The sequence below is a fragment of the Musca autumnalis genome, unplaced genomic scaffold, assembly GCF_047663935.1.
Source record: "Musca autumnalis isolate F117 unplaced genomic scaffold, ASM4766393v1 scaffold_3, whole genome shotgun sequence".
Classification (NCBI taxonomy): domain Eukaryota; kingdom Metazoa; phylum Arthropoda; class Insecta; order Diptera; family Muscidae; genus Musca; species Musca autumnalis.
In genome coordinates this window covers 147,705,155-147,720,040 of record NW_027411866.1, presented here as the reverse complement: position 1 = coordinate 147,720,040, position 14,886 = coordinate 147,705,155, and the positions used below count along the sequence as shown (strand labels likewise).

Sequence of the window (14,886 nt, the reverse complement as noted above, 5' to 3'; positions counted from 1 at the left end):
ATTGTTCATTTTCATTCAAAGATTATGCTACAGCATCTTCTGGTCAAATACAAAATCGCTTAGGTTTAAATATTAGTAACAGAACGATTCACAGAACTGAACTGGTGTGTCCAAAATGGAGGACTGTGCTGTTTTTTGAAGAATCTAAGCTTAATTTAAAGAATTTAAAAGAAAGGAGGCAACGGTTAAATCCTTAATTTTGCAAAGGCACTGTAAAACATGGAGGCGGTCAAGGGATTGGACCAATTCATAAAAGCTCAAGCTGATTTTTTTATTTATTTGAAAATTTAGCCTATTAGGGCGAAGATCATTTTAATTAATTTAAAATTTCTCGTTGGAGTCGGTTCATAAAACTCGACTCTCACCAGAAATTAACGAAGAAAATTTATTTGAAGCCGCAAAAGTAGCCTGGGAAGCAATATCGTCTGAAATATTTAATAATTTACGTGTGTCATAAAAATAAAATATTGATTTCACGATTTTTTTAGTTCCTTACATTGGGGGTGCTTTAGTTTTGTTCACTTATTTTTGCGACTTAGTGTTTTTTGAATTTTAACTTTTAAACTTTTTTTAATTTTTTTTTTTTGTTGAAATTTTTCCTGATGGGGCGAAGATCATTATTAATGTTAATTTTATTAATTTTCTCGTTTAGAGTTAAGTTTGATGATCGAAATTTTTTGTAAGTGAAAAAGGAAAGCCAGGGACTCGAACCCATACAACCACCAAATTATGTGACTAGTTTCGCTGTTGGTTTGGCAGCTCTTCAGACATATCGGCTGGGCGAGAGTGGCAACTTCATACATCTCTTGCACCATTTTTTTAGCCTTCGTTAAAATGCTTTAATTTTTGTTCTGTATAAACTATGTTGATTAAGTCTGTCAGTGAACTAATAAGGTTCTACCCCTAAAATGCCTACAAATTTACAATTCTATGTAAGCCCAAAAAGTACTTAAAAGAGGATAGGCTTATTCGTTTTCTAGCTATAGTGATCACTGCAAACCGCTTCTGAGTTCAAAGAAAATGGAAAAAATGATGAAACATTGCTTTTATTGGGCTCTAAAAATGGAGGTAACCGCTTAAAAATGACGTTTTACATTGCATGGAGTTTGTGGCAAGTGAGTTGAGCGCAAAAAGAACAATTAAAAATGGATCAGTCGGTTTTGCCAACAGAGATATACCCTCAGCCTGTGTAAATTGAAACGTCCATCTATTTACAATATCGAATCTACGGATTACGGATTTTGGGCCCTTTTTGGAATTTGCCGACAAAAAATATATATTTAGTTTGAAGCTCAAAAGTGTTGCGGAAGATGTAATTGAAGGAATGGGCCGCCATAGTTCATTTTTAAAGTAGATCTTATTTTGGGAGTCATTCTTTTTGATAGATATTAGGCCCATCAGTCATTTCAGTTGGTCTGAAGCATGGACTTGCCCACGAAAAACATAATATCGACACTTGGTGCCGTAGGGTTTTTTTACAACTTCGGGCTATTTCTTCAGGAATTATGGACTTGCCGCTGATAAAACTTGTACAGCCGTAATGGGGGCAGCGAATACAAGGTGCTACAACAAAAAACAATGCTATACGCGAGCAGGTCCTAAACTGGACTTTTTCAAAATTTTGTGTGGGAGGTACCCGAAGGAGTGGACCGATAGAGTCCATATTGGAATCTTATCTATGTCTGGTAGAAATTGTAAGATGTGTAAAGTATGGATCAAATCGGTTACTACCTTTAAGAGTTATCGTTCGCACAATTTTTCCGAACACTTTCGAACTTTTGTGGGGGAGGTACCGGAAGGAGTGACCCATATGGCCCATCTTCGAACTTAAACTAACTTTGGACAAAATATTATGAAATCGGTTGATTCGTTCGAGAGTTATCGTGCGCTACAGCCAGACGGACGGACATGGCTAAATTAACTCCAAATTGTCTGAAACAGATTACGTCCAAACATACTTGGGGTCCAAAACCATTATTTCGATGAGGCACGTTTTGCCCGTATGAAACTCATGCCTCAATTCTGAGGGTATAAAAAGAAAACAATATTCATAACTTACTTATTTGTTCCTCATAATGGGTTTTTTGCTTTCTATTTTCGTTTTTGTGGTTAGGACTGAGGAGCCAATTATAATTATTTTATATAAGTCTGCATTAAATTAGTTCAACAATTTTACTTAGGATATTAATATATTTTCTTAATGTTATTTATTGGTCTTGGAGGCTTTAGTATTAACGAACGAGTTAAATAAATAAATAAAACGTATAAAGATATAGCATTCACAAAAAGAAAACTAAGTCAAACACGCACAGCACCCTCTTTACTTTTTTTCACACGATTCTTCCTCTTTGTGCGCCACTTGTTCCTCTTCGGCTGAAGTCGTCGATTCAGTTTTAATATTAAATATTTTGCGTATTTCTTCTGGTGACTTGCCCTTAATCATATTTGCCACTGTCTTGCAGGTGACATCAAGCAGACCCTTAATATCCAAATAATTGGCAGCCAAAATCAATTCAAATAATGTATCCTGATCAACTTAAGGAAATCAGAATCCCAAGACGATATGTCATCGGTACGTTTTTCGTCGATTCCATCATCTTCTGGTAGTTTGGGGTCGTATTTGTGATAATTGGCCCAATGTAGAACTTTACGTAAAATTGTCGAATTGACATTGGGCACAGGCACAACGGCACCATCTTCCATGCCGCAATTTTCCAACATGGTTGCTATTGTGCCAGAACATTTGGCAATTTCTACATCAGTAACTATAATTTCACCGTCAGATGATTCCAATTGAATGTTGGGCATATTGTTGCTGTTTTTATTTTCAAGTAAAAAAATTACTAGAGCTCTGAAAAGATTAAAAAAAAAAACATTACTAAGGCATATGTGTTTTATCGTCAAATAATTGTGGTTTCTTGAAATGAGGGTTTTTTTTAGAAATCTAAAATAGTATTATTGTTGTGTATTTTTATCACAAACGAATTAAAATGTTGCTTCTAGACAATAAGGAGAATATGTTGAATATATCAAAATATTCTCCATAAATCTTGATTGTATAAAAGCTTTAAAAACTTACTTTGTGTCCACAAACAATGATTGAAATTTATGACTGGCTTGCTATTATAAAACAACATATAATCACCGATCACTTCAAAAATCATTCTACTTCTGAAGCGTTCTCGCTACCTGTGTATAGTGAAGTTCAACGCCTTCTTGTATTGGCGAACGCCGTTCTAAAAAATGTTTCGCCGCACAATAACGTAATTTTTTGCCGAGACGCCTTCGTTTTTTGTATTGAATTTACGATTAAGATCATACCTTAAACTGTAACGCAGAATGTGTGACAATGCGTGTGTTTCGTACACAAACAATTGCAAATTGTTTTAAGTGTAGAAAGAAAAAAAAAAATATTGTGCAAAACTCAATCTAGTTCTCGGAGCGGATCAATCTTTCTTGTTCCTTTCCCAAAAAGGAACTAGTTCCTTAATATAGTTTCATAGTTTTGAAGCAATCAACATTTTAATAATTACAGTTTAACGCAATCTACATTTCAATAGTAACACTTTTAAGCTTTTGTACTTTTGTCATTGTGATTTTATACTTTTTCATATTTCCTATTGTGATTGATCTTTACATTTTTAAAGTTAACAGCTAAAAATACACCTCTGTAAATATATTTAATACTACTACTTTAAGCAACTATGTACTACTAAATGTTATCATACATGACTAAACGACTTTGTCGCTTCTCAAAAGTGAAGCTAAGTAAAATAAAATTAAATAAATTCGTTCATTCCTCTTGAGCAACTTGAACTCTGTACATCAACCTCAGTACTTTCTTAAGTAGTTGAAACTGATAGCAGAGCATCATCCGCAATACAGAGAGTGAATCAACCAAACAATCTACGAAAATCGCGTCTTCTTTATTGGCGCCCAACTCAGTGGCCATGTAACACGACCACTTTCTACCATCAACAGCCGAGGACTACAGCAACAAAAGGCTCGTAATTTGTGAAAGCACAGAGTCTTCGAAATCGTCTTGTTTCACAGAAGACCTATACAGATGGTCATATAAGACGACGGGTTATTCCTGTAGAACAATTTGAACACTACATATCAACCTGAATGCTTCCAGAAGTACATGAAACTGATAGCAGTGCATCATCGCGCAAATTGGACACAACACATCAACTTCAATGCTTCCGAAGTACATGAAACCGATAATAGTGCATCATCAGTACCTACAAATCATGCCGTTCACTTGAACAACAATGCAGTTTTACTCCAGGGGGAGGTTCCGTAGAAAGTCTATGGATTCAGCATCCAACAAGACTATTTCAACACAATCTTCCTACTATCATTGCAGTTTTAGCAGATTCAACAAACTGATACCTAAGCAAAATTCAAGAACCCATTATCCTAATACAGTTTACTTAACAGATCTAACAATCAATTAGCCTGCATGCAGTTTATTGTAACAGATTCACCAATCCAATTCCTAATACAGTTTGCCATAGCAGTTCCCACAATAATTTATTTCTGACGCTTCATCGCGACGCTTTCAGCATCAGAGGGGGAGACTGAAGCAATCAAAATTTTAATAATTACAGTTTAACGCCCTCTACATTTCAATAGTAACACTTTTAAGCTTTTGTGCTTTAACATTGTGATTTTAACCTTTTTCATATTTCCTATTGTGATTGATCTTTACATTTTTAAAGTTAACAGCTAAAAGTACACCTCTGTAAATATATTTAATACTAATACTTTAAGCAACTATGTACTACTAAATTTTATCATACATGACTAAACGACTTTGTCGCTTCTCAAAAGTGAAGCTAAGTAAAATAAAATTAAATAAATTCGTTCATTCCTCTTGAGCTTCCTTAAGTAGTTGAAACTGATAGCAGAGCATCATCCGCAATACAGAGAGTGAATCAACCAAACAATCTACGAAAATCGTGTTTTCTTTAGTTTCAAATAGTTCCGATACAGATATAGTTCAACAAATCTTTATTTTACATCGTTCTTTTCGTTCCAAATAGTTCCGAGACCGAAATAATTCACGAATCTTTTTTTATAGTTCCTTTTCTTGCTCAAAACATGGTCGACACCATGATAAAGAGTAAGATCCCCAACGATATGCTTAAATTCAAACAACATGCATACGTTAAATGCAGATCAGTGGAAACCGCATTGCATGAGGTAGTACACCACATAGAAAGAACCTTCGAAATGAATCCTTAGACGAGTTTCAGGTAGACAGGGCCTTAAGGAACTGGATAAACCACATGCTAAGGAACAGATGGATAAGCTGCGGGCTATACGACGTGAAAATAAGAGACAAAGTTGGAAAAGGAACGCCACAGGGAGGGATACTTTCACCTCTGTTGTGGGTTACCACCATAAACAGTCTCTTGATGACCCTAACCGAAGACGGAATTGACCCAGTCTGCTACGCAGACGACGTTATAATACTTCTGAGGGGAAAGAATCCGAATCAACTCTGTCGAAGAGCAGAAACGGCTCTTAAAATTGCTTTTAACTGGGCCAGGCCGAGAGGTCTGAATGTCAACCCGGAAAAAACAGAATTATATCTATTCACTAGGAAAACGAAAATGGGACACTACGAGGAACCAGTTTTTCTAAATAAGACAATAAATATCTCTTGTACAGTTAAATATCTAGGAGTAATTCTGGATAGGAAACTTAAATGGAATGACCATATACAAGAAAGGGCCAACAAGGCCCAAATATGTTGGTCAACCTGCAGAAGGTCGATAGGCTCAAAATGGGGGTTCAATCCTAGGATGATACACTGGTTATACAGAAGCGTAATTTGACCAATTCTAACGTACGCGTCTGTGGTATGGTTGACAGCCATGGACAAAAAATGCTATGTGGAAATATTGCAAAAGGTTCAAAGAACATGCTGCCTAAGCATTAGCGGAGCAATGAGGACCACACCGACTAGGGCTTTAGAAACAATTTTGTTTGTACACCCAATAGATATTCAGGTAAGGTATGAGGCAGCCATCTCAGCTGCAAGGTTAAAGTCGATGAGCGAGTGGATCGAAAAGAGCCACCAAACATACCACCAAAACATATTCAAGGTCACAACGGGTGAATCTATAAATCAGGTAGTATCGGACCGTATACCTGAAACTAGTGAAGTAGCCTTGTGTGAAGTGTCAATACCTGACAGAGACATGTGGATCGGGGGAGCTCTAGCACAGATTCCCGCTGGAAGCTGTGGGTTCACGGATGGGGCTGTGCTAGGGGGGAGAACCGGACTGGGTCTTTATATAATGGAACCGGAAACGGATCCTGCAGGCGGAACTCCAGGCGATAACAGAGTGTCTGCTTTGGTTTGATACTCACACAAGGCCTACCACTGTAAATATCCTTACGGATAGCAAAGCAGCCATTAGAGCTATATCAACCAAGACAGTGAAATCTATAACTGTCTTGGAATGTATTAAATCTATAAATAATTACTCTCAACACGGTAAGATAAACATTATATGGGTACCAGGACATACCGGGATTAGGGGTAATGAAATAGCAAACTCCTTGGCAAAACAAGCCAAGGAGCAACCCACGGTAAGTCTAGAAAACGCTAAGCCGTTTAAAGCTACGCGACTAGAACTAAATACATGGGCAAAAAATGCACATATATCCCTCGGGAGTAGTGAAGAGAAGGGAAAAACACAAAAATCCTATGGGGAAACCCAGACGAGGACAAAACAAAAGAATTACTTTTACTAAGTAAAAAATATATTAGTAGACTGACAGGAATCCTTACAGGTTACCTAGGTCTAAAAGCGCACCTGCGCAAAATAGGTTGTGCAGAAAACAGTGAATGCAGAGCATGCGGAGAGGACGACGAAACGTTGGAACAGTACCTCTGTCATTGTCAAGCCTTCACAAATCTGAGAACCCAGTTACTAGGGAATGACATTATATCAGGACTCGACCAAATTAGGACAATCGAGTTCAAAAAGATCAGAGACTATGTAAATAGGACAGAGATCCTAGACTAAGTCAAAAAAAGATAATCTTCCATAATCCAAAATTAGAGCGCACAACAGGCCTACTTATGGCTTAAGTGTATGTCCACATGGGCATGTGGTGATCTAGTATCACCCCTCTTTTCAACCTAACCTAGTTCTTTTTGCTTCCTTCGTTCCAAATAGTTCCGATACAGAAATGTTTTCATGGTTTGGTGGATGAATTGACAAAAAATGAATAAATTGCAGCGACTAAACAGCAACGAGAAGAACGAAAGGAACTATATAAATGCAAGAGCTGGATATAGTTCTGTTGTTGTTGCAATTTTTGAAATTTTGGCTGAAAATAATTCTGAATTGTGACAATTATAATGAATAATAATAAATGTCAATAAAAATTACAAAGAAATAGTTTTGGGCAGAAATTCAATTCATATACTTATTCATATACGAAAACTGAATTAGCGACTATTGCGATTCTCCGTTGTTTGACCACCTACGCCCACCTACATTTTTTCTTATCTTTTCTTCTTCCTTTGACGGGCTTTTGAATGTTTTTTGTCCATTCCGACGGTGAATTTTATCCGACCATAACCAACATCAATTGATCCCTTCCTATCTGGGACGCCCATTCCAATCCCTGGATATAATCCGAACATCACGACCAGGTGACGTCCTTTCTTAACTTGGAGTTGGCAGTAGATCCGAATCAACAAAATGAAGACGTACACGTACAGTGGCGGCCATATAATTAAGAACGACATCGTATTAAAAAGTATTTGACTTGCTACGTTCCAAATATTTGAATATTTATATGGAACAAAATTTGTAAATAAAGTACACGGTAAGCACTTTCAAATAAAGCCAAAACATGTTTTAATTCTCCCTCGTTTATACGAAAGAAACCACGATTTATTAAAATAGTCATAAATCGACCTGGCCACATAATTAAGAACGATATACGTAAAGGTTACTTTAAGGTAATTTTCATACACAATATGTGAATATATCGTTATGTATTTTAGAAATCGGTTACTTTGATTCATTTTTAGTATCAAATGTCCTTCAATTGTACATATTATTGCATCTAAGTTTGATAATTAGGGCATACCTAACGTTTTCAAAAATTGGCCCATAATTTGACGAATTTATTTTAATTTTGGGATCTAAAGCCACAGTTTTGACTTCCTCTCATACCCTCGATGACGCTCTAAACGATACCCTGTGATTGTCATTCCATAGTCGGCGCTTACTTACCCTTAAATTGGCTTTTATCCCACTTCTTTGAGTCCTTTACGAGGGAATTGTCTGGGAAATAGTTTCGTAAGAGCCATTTCCACCTTATAAAGCAGTAGGATTTTTGTCTGAAGGTAGTAGACTGGAAATGAAACAATAATATAAGGTCTATACAAAAATTGGAAGAATTCCACACCGAATATAACCTTAATTAACATAATGTTTTGAATGCTCGAATTCCACAATAATTTTGTGTATGTACATCAAACATTAGTTTATAAAAAAATTGTATTTTCATCCATAAAAATTATTGATTTGACTGGTTTTGATATTAATATGAGCTTCATTGATTAAAAAGTCTTACATAACTATGCCTACCACACCCACAAAGACATTGTGCAATGAATTCTTTCAAAATATTAAACCTTTCGTTTTTGTTCGGTGTACCGTTAGGCCAATTTTTTGTCCAATTCGAAATTATTTTTTTATTTCCTGTCTACTATCTGCAGACAACAATCTTGCCGATTTATAAGGTGGAAATGGCTCATACGAAACTATTTCCCAGACAATTTCCTCGTAAAGGACTCAAAGAATTGGGATAAAAGCCAATTTAAGGGTAAGTAAGCGCCGACTATGGAATGACAATCACAGGGTATCGTTTAGAGCGTCATCGAGGGTATGAGAGGAAGTCAAAACTGTGGCTTTAGATCCCAAAATTAAAATAAATTCGTCAAATTATGGGCAAATTTTTGAAAACGTTAGGTATGCCCTAATTATCAAACTTAGATGCAATAATATGTACAATTGAAGGACATTTGATACTAAAAATGAATCAAAGTAACCGATTTCTAAAATACATAACGATATATTCACATATTGTGTATGAAAATTACCTTAAAGTAACCTTTACTTATATCGTTCTTAATTATGTGGCCAGGTCGATTTATGACTATTTTAATAAATCGTGGTTTCTTTCGTATAAACGAGGGAGAATTAAAACATGTTTTGGCTTTATTTGAAAGTGCTTACCGTGTACTTTATTTACAAATTTTGTTCCATATAAATATTCAAATATTTGGAACGTAGCAAGTCAAATACTTTTTAATACGATGTCGTTCTTAATTATATGGCCGCCACTGTACCTATAGAAGCTGCTGCAACAAACACAACCAGCTAAATGACAGGCGTTGAGGTTTGATTACAGCAAATGTTCCAAGAGAAAGGCAATTGCACAACCAAGTTCATGGAATGGGTCCATAGTGAGAGAGCATTTAGGTGAGTGGATTTGGTTGGGCAGTTGAAAAGGTGCAGCGTATCATGCGGACTGGTGTTGAATGCTGGGCAAATGTTGTGCGTTTTGCCATCAGTCCTGGCCCAACAAGAATTGTGGCGGCCACACTAACCGGATTTCAGTTGCGTCGAAACATCTCTTGCTTCTCTAAGCAGCTGTTGTTCTTCCACTGCCACGCATGGTGGGTGATTTCCGAGGACATTATTCAAACGATAGGCTCTTATCAGCTCGTCGACTGCATCAATAAGAGGCTGACTTCTGTATCGTCAAATGAATGCAAATCTGCGAAGTATTATGTTTCTTAACTCCGTTGTACTTAACAACTGCGAAGCTACGTGTTTCAAAACGTCAAAAATACGCATTTTTAACGCAGGTAAAAAACAAACATGTATCATTTTTATTTCTGATGCATTAAGTTGCATATACAAGGAACAATGTATGAGTGTGCAATTGAAATATTTTGACGAAGTTTAAACAACACAAAGCAACTGACGGTACGGAAGTCAGTCAGAATATTTCTCAATCCTGCCTGATAAGATTGTTGATATAGAGGTACTCTTTTGTATCTTTAAAACTCCATCTTTCCTGGAATGCCTTAGGAGGTGGTTTGGATTGTTTTGCCAATAGCATCCAAGCATATATTGCATCAAAAACATCCTTTTGTGCCAACGCACCGACAAGTTTTTAGACTCTTCATGTAAATGGTCGACTGAAGACCTGAGGAGACGCTCTGGCGCTGTTCTCAGGGCTGCATTCTGGCAGATTGTCAAGTATGACTTAAGTTGCCAAACCACACTGACGCCACATAGCCTACTTCTCATTTTATTGCAGATAGCTGTGGCATTTATACAAGGTGGCGCAAAAGTAATCCTCCTATCAGAAAATGCTACACATTTTGCGATTGGCGCCTAATGTCAGTTCTGTTTTGACATTTGTGTAGTAAACACATGCGAAATAGACGTCAATAAACAATGTTACGCTACACTGCTCCAGAACACGGAATATTGGTGACTATTTATTTGACCAATAGTCGGTCGGTGACTTTGGCACAACGTGAATTTCGTCGCAGATTTCCTGGTCGTCCAACGCCTACTGGTGAAACACTGCGACGTTTAGCCGCTCGCCTCGAAGAGACTGGCACAACACGAGATGTTGCCAGGCGTGGCAGACCCCGGAGTATCCGTGGTGTGCTGTTTTCGCTCGAGGAGTCATCGGACGTTTTTTCTTCGAAGACGTCGCGGGCTAAACGGTTACTGTGAGTGGTGAGCGCTACAGAGCAATGATCAACTAGTTCTTTTTGCCGCAACTTGATGAATTGGGATTGGAAAACATGTGGTTCCAACAGGACGGTGCAACGGCACACACTGCACGTGCCACAACCGATATGCTGAAGGAAGCATTTCCCGGGCGCCTAATCTGCCGTTTTGGCGATTTGCACTGGCCAGCAAGGTCGCCTGATTTGAGCGCTCCAGACTTCTTTTTGTGGGTCTTTTTGAAGTCGCGGGTTTTTGTCAACAAGGCTCAGACTCTTTCAGCTCTTAAAGACAATATCTGTCAAGAATGTGACGACCTATCGCCGGAAGTTTTGGTCAAAGTGATGGAAAATGCCATGAAAAGGGCTCAAATGACAATAAACTGTGGATTTTGAAAATCGGATCGGATTTTGATATAACTCCAATATGCATTTTTGGCAGATTTTGGGCCCTACATATCTATATCAAAATCCGATCCGATTTTTAATTTTTTTTGTAGAAATCGTTTTTCAGCCGCTATAATGAACTGGTAAAGTATTTTCATCGATCGGACCATAATTGTGGCATTTAGAGAATTTTGGTAAAAACGCGCCTTTGGCCCCATACAAATTACTATGGAAACAAAGATTGCAATGTTGGCACGGGTTAACGTTAACCGATCGTCATAAAATTTCATATATAAGGTCTTTGGATCTAATGGAAAAAATTCGGGGGTAGGAAATAAAAAAAAATCGTTATTTTGAATCACCCTGGTGTACATTCAGTAGGAGCTTGATTTCCGCCTTCCATGTGGTGAACAGTTTGGTTGTTGACTTAAAGGCGTACGAGTATGTTTTCGTATTCCTTGCGTGGAAGAACTCAAAAAAATCAATTAGATAGGCGTTTAGACTGACACAAATGTCGAGAGGGCGTGGCATTGCCGAAAGGTAAAGGTTAAACAGTTCCGGAGATATCACACACCCCCTTGGGGAGGGAACTCCCTGTTTCACTCTGCAAGATTTGCACTTCTTGCTTCAGAATTCCACATATGACTGGCGATCACACATACAGTTGGTGACTCAAGGTTTCAAACTCAATGCCGTCGAGAGAGTGTGGAATTGCACAAATGTAGAGATTAAGCAGTTTCGGAGATATCACCCCTATTTGGGGAACTCACAGTTTCACTCTATTGGATTTGGACTTCTTGTATCTTAAAATTGAAATCACGCATACAGGATAGTATTCTCTACATCCTCGAACAGCTTAGCATGGCATATGTCGTAAATGTTCGTGTTCGTCATTTAGGTGGCTGTTGTTGTAACAGTGTTTATTATTGTGTTCTTCTGCTCAATCTGGCTCTGGATCTACCTGCAGTTCCAGGAAAGTGTCTGCTTCGATGGGATGTAACCACAGATCCACTGGAGTTAGATGAGTAGGTTTGGCAGGACAGTTGAAAATGTGCTTTGTGTCGTGCGGGCCCATGCCGCATACTGGGCAGATGTTTTGCACGGCGCGACCAATATCTGCCCAATAAGAATTTAGGCGACTGCAATATCCCGAGCGTAGTTGAGCCAGAACTACTCTGGTTTGTCGTGGCAGCTGATGCTCATCAGCTGCGATAGATGGGGGATTTACTCCGAGGACTTTATTCACACTATATTTTTGCTTATGGCCTTAGCAACTGCGTCCGTGTGAATGCTATTCAAACCTGCCTGATATGCCTGTTGATCTAAGGGTTCTCTCCTAGATTGTTGGACGTCCCTCTCTAGGGCATGAATATCCTTCCTGATATGGCTTGGGTGTGTCGGGCCTAGCCAGCAGATGGTGATTGGGATGGCTCTCACGATAACACCCGAGCAAGTATTGCAACGAAAGCATCTCATTGTGTTGCTGTACTGGAAAAATCTTTGCCTCTTCATGTAGATGGTCCTCTGAAGACTTGAGGAGGCACCCTGTTGTTGTTCTAAGGGCGGCATTCTGACGAATTTGAATCTCTTTCCACTGCGTATTAACAAAATTCAGGGACCAAACTGGCGCCCCATAGCTAACCCCAGACCCACCTATCGCATTATATGTGGTCAACAAGGTTTCTTTACCTGCACCCCAAGTGCGGCCGGCTAGGGACTTGAGGACCTTGTTTCTGCATTTCAGTTTGGGGCACATAGCTGCGGACGACGTGAACGAGTGTCGAATGTGAGCCCTAGAAGTTTGGGCAGTTTGTGGTCGGAATTCTGCTACCATCTACCACGACATTCAACTCTCTTCTATATTGCGCCGTCCATGTGCTGAACAGAGTGTCCGTAGATTTAGTGGCGGATATCTGCATATTCCTAGCGTGGGAAAAGGTGGTACATGTACATTTAGGTGGTTGTCACGCTTGTTGTATCGGCAAAAATCATCACAATTGATGCCCACAGGTTGAACTTATCTATCACATTCTGCAGTCCTTCTGCTATTGAGTTTTCCCATAGTTCAATTTGAATGCAGCCTACTTAATTTATATATTTATATATTCATTCTTGAGGCTACGGTCTGATATACGAAGCTCTCGAGGTGTTTGTCGTCAAGGAGCATGGCCCACTTCTTCAGATAAAGCATGCTTACCAAGTATTGCCCTCACTCGAGCAGCTTCCTTGTGGATTGCTGACTGACATGATGTTGAGATTTCAATGTCCTTAGCGGAAAGCTGGGAGGCTCACCAATGCTGCTTTTTGGAACGACAGCTTGGAGCATGTTGGCTTCTGCTTCCTTTTGGTCGTTGATGCTGCATTGGATGAGTGGATGGTATTGGCACCAGCAGGTTTGGCGCTGGAGTAACCAATGCTGCTTTTCATCTCAATTTGTAGTTTGTTTGCGCATCCATTTGCCTTATACTTTGGCTGTGTGTGTGTTTTTTTTTTGTACCGCTCGTACTCTTACAGAATTTTTGTTAGTTTTTGCACAAATGATTTTTCTCCATAGGTCTTTAAGCTTTAAATAAGGTTTTAAATAATGAACGCTCATAAATGCGATTTCTTTAAAAAAAATATATATATAACAGGTAGCCAACGAACAAACACACATCAAGTAAAAAATTAACTGGGGAACAAACCGATTGATACTCTTTCTGGTACCGAACCCGCCGATGTGGAATTGATTTGGACTCAAAATTTCACCTGCATTACAACCGTAACCATTTGTTTAGATTTATAGGACACCTGGCCGATGGCGGCGCATCGTTTAAGCTTGGCCACCATGTTGTCTTCATTTGTTTGATGAAAGAGCATTCCAGGTTTATGGCCTTTAATGTATGCATTTGGGCGATGTGATGGGAGGGATATACATACATACATACATACATAGGTATGATGATTGGTAGGAAAGAGTGAGCCAGTGAGCAGTGTAAAAGCGTATGCATACAGGATGGATGGGTGCTTTTCTTTATGGATAACAACGAATGTTTGTATGCCTGTACACGTAGATATGTACCACCATGTACACTCCTCTGCTACATACTACCAATATTTTGCCATTGGATTTTATTCTTTCGCTTAAATTCGAGTGTACAGCTAGTTGTACATAACTAAGTACCTAGCATACATACATATGTATATTTCTATATATTGAAAGTTTATATACAAGTCATACCAAACTAGCTGACATACCAAACTTACTGCTACGACTACTAAAACGTACATACATACATATATACCATGAAGGCTGATATTATTGCTGCTGTTTGGATTCACATTTATGTATCGCATACAAAACATTGCGTTTTGTTGTTGTAGCTATGTACTACATGCATATGTAAGTATGTAGCTATATAATGCGTTGCAATGGCGTATTTTTCCCGTTTTACATTATATACAAGTTTTCCTATGTAATACCTTGTATATATGTATTTACATTATATATGTACATACAAAAAACTCTTTTCGTGATTACTTTTTCCTCAATTTTCTTTTAAATCTCTAGTTTGTCGTTTTTTATTTTGCTATTTTTTTTCTGCACGCTTTGCTGTTGTTGTGTTACTTATACATTGTCCATGTCATATCAAACACAGCTCCGAAAATAAACACCTATTTAAGGCATAAGGGTGCCACCGTGGTGCAATGGTATGCACTCCCGCCTT

General features: G+C 38.3%; 1 long non-coding RNA gene and 1 pseudogene across 1 annotated transcript in view; one reads left to right on the top strand and one right to left on the bottom strand.

Moving 5' to 3' along the window:
• The window catches only part of LOC141397886 (uncharacterized), a 522,872-nt gene that overhangs the window by 77,040 nt on the left and 430,946 nt on the right, over positions 1–14,886 (top strand). The gene's annotated exons all lie outside the window — the stretch shown is intronic.
• Positions 2,073–3,197, bottom strand: LOC141397885 (S-phase kinase-associated protein 1 pseudogene; annotated as a pseudogene).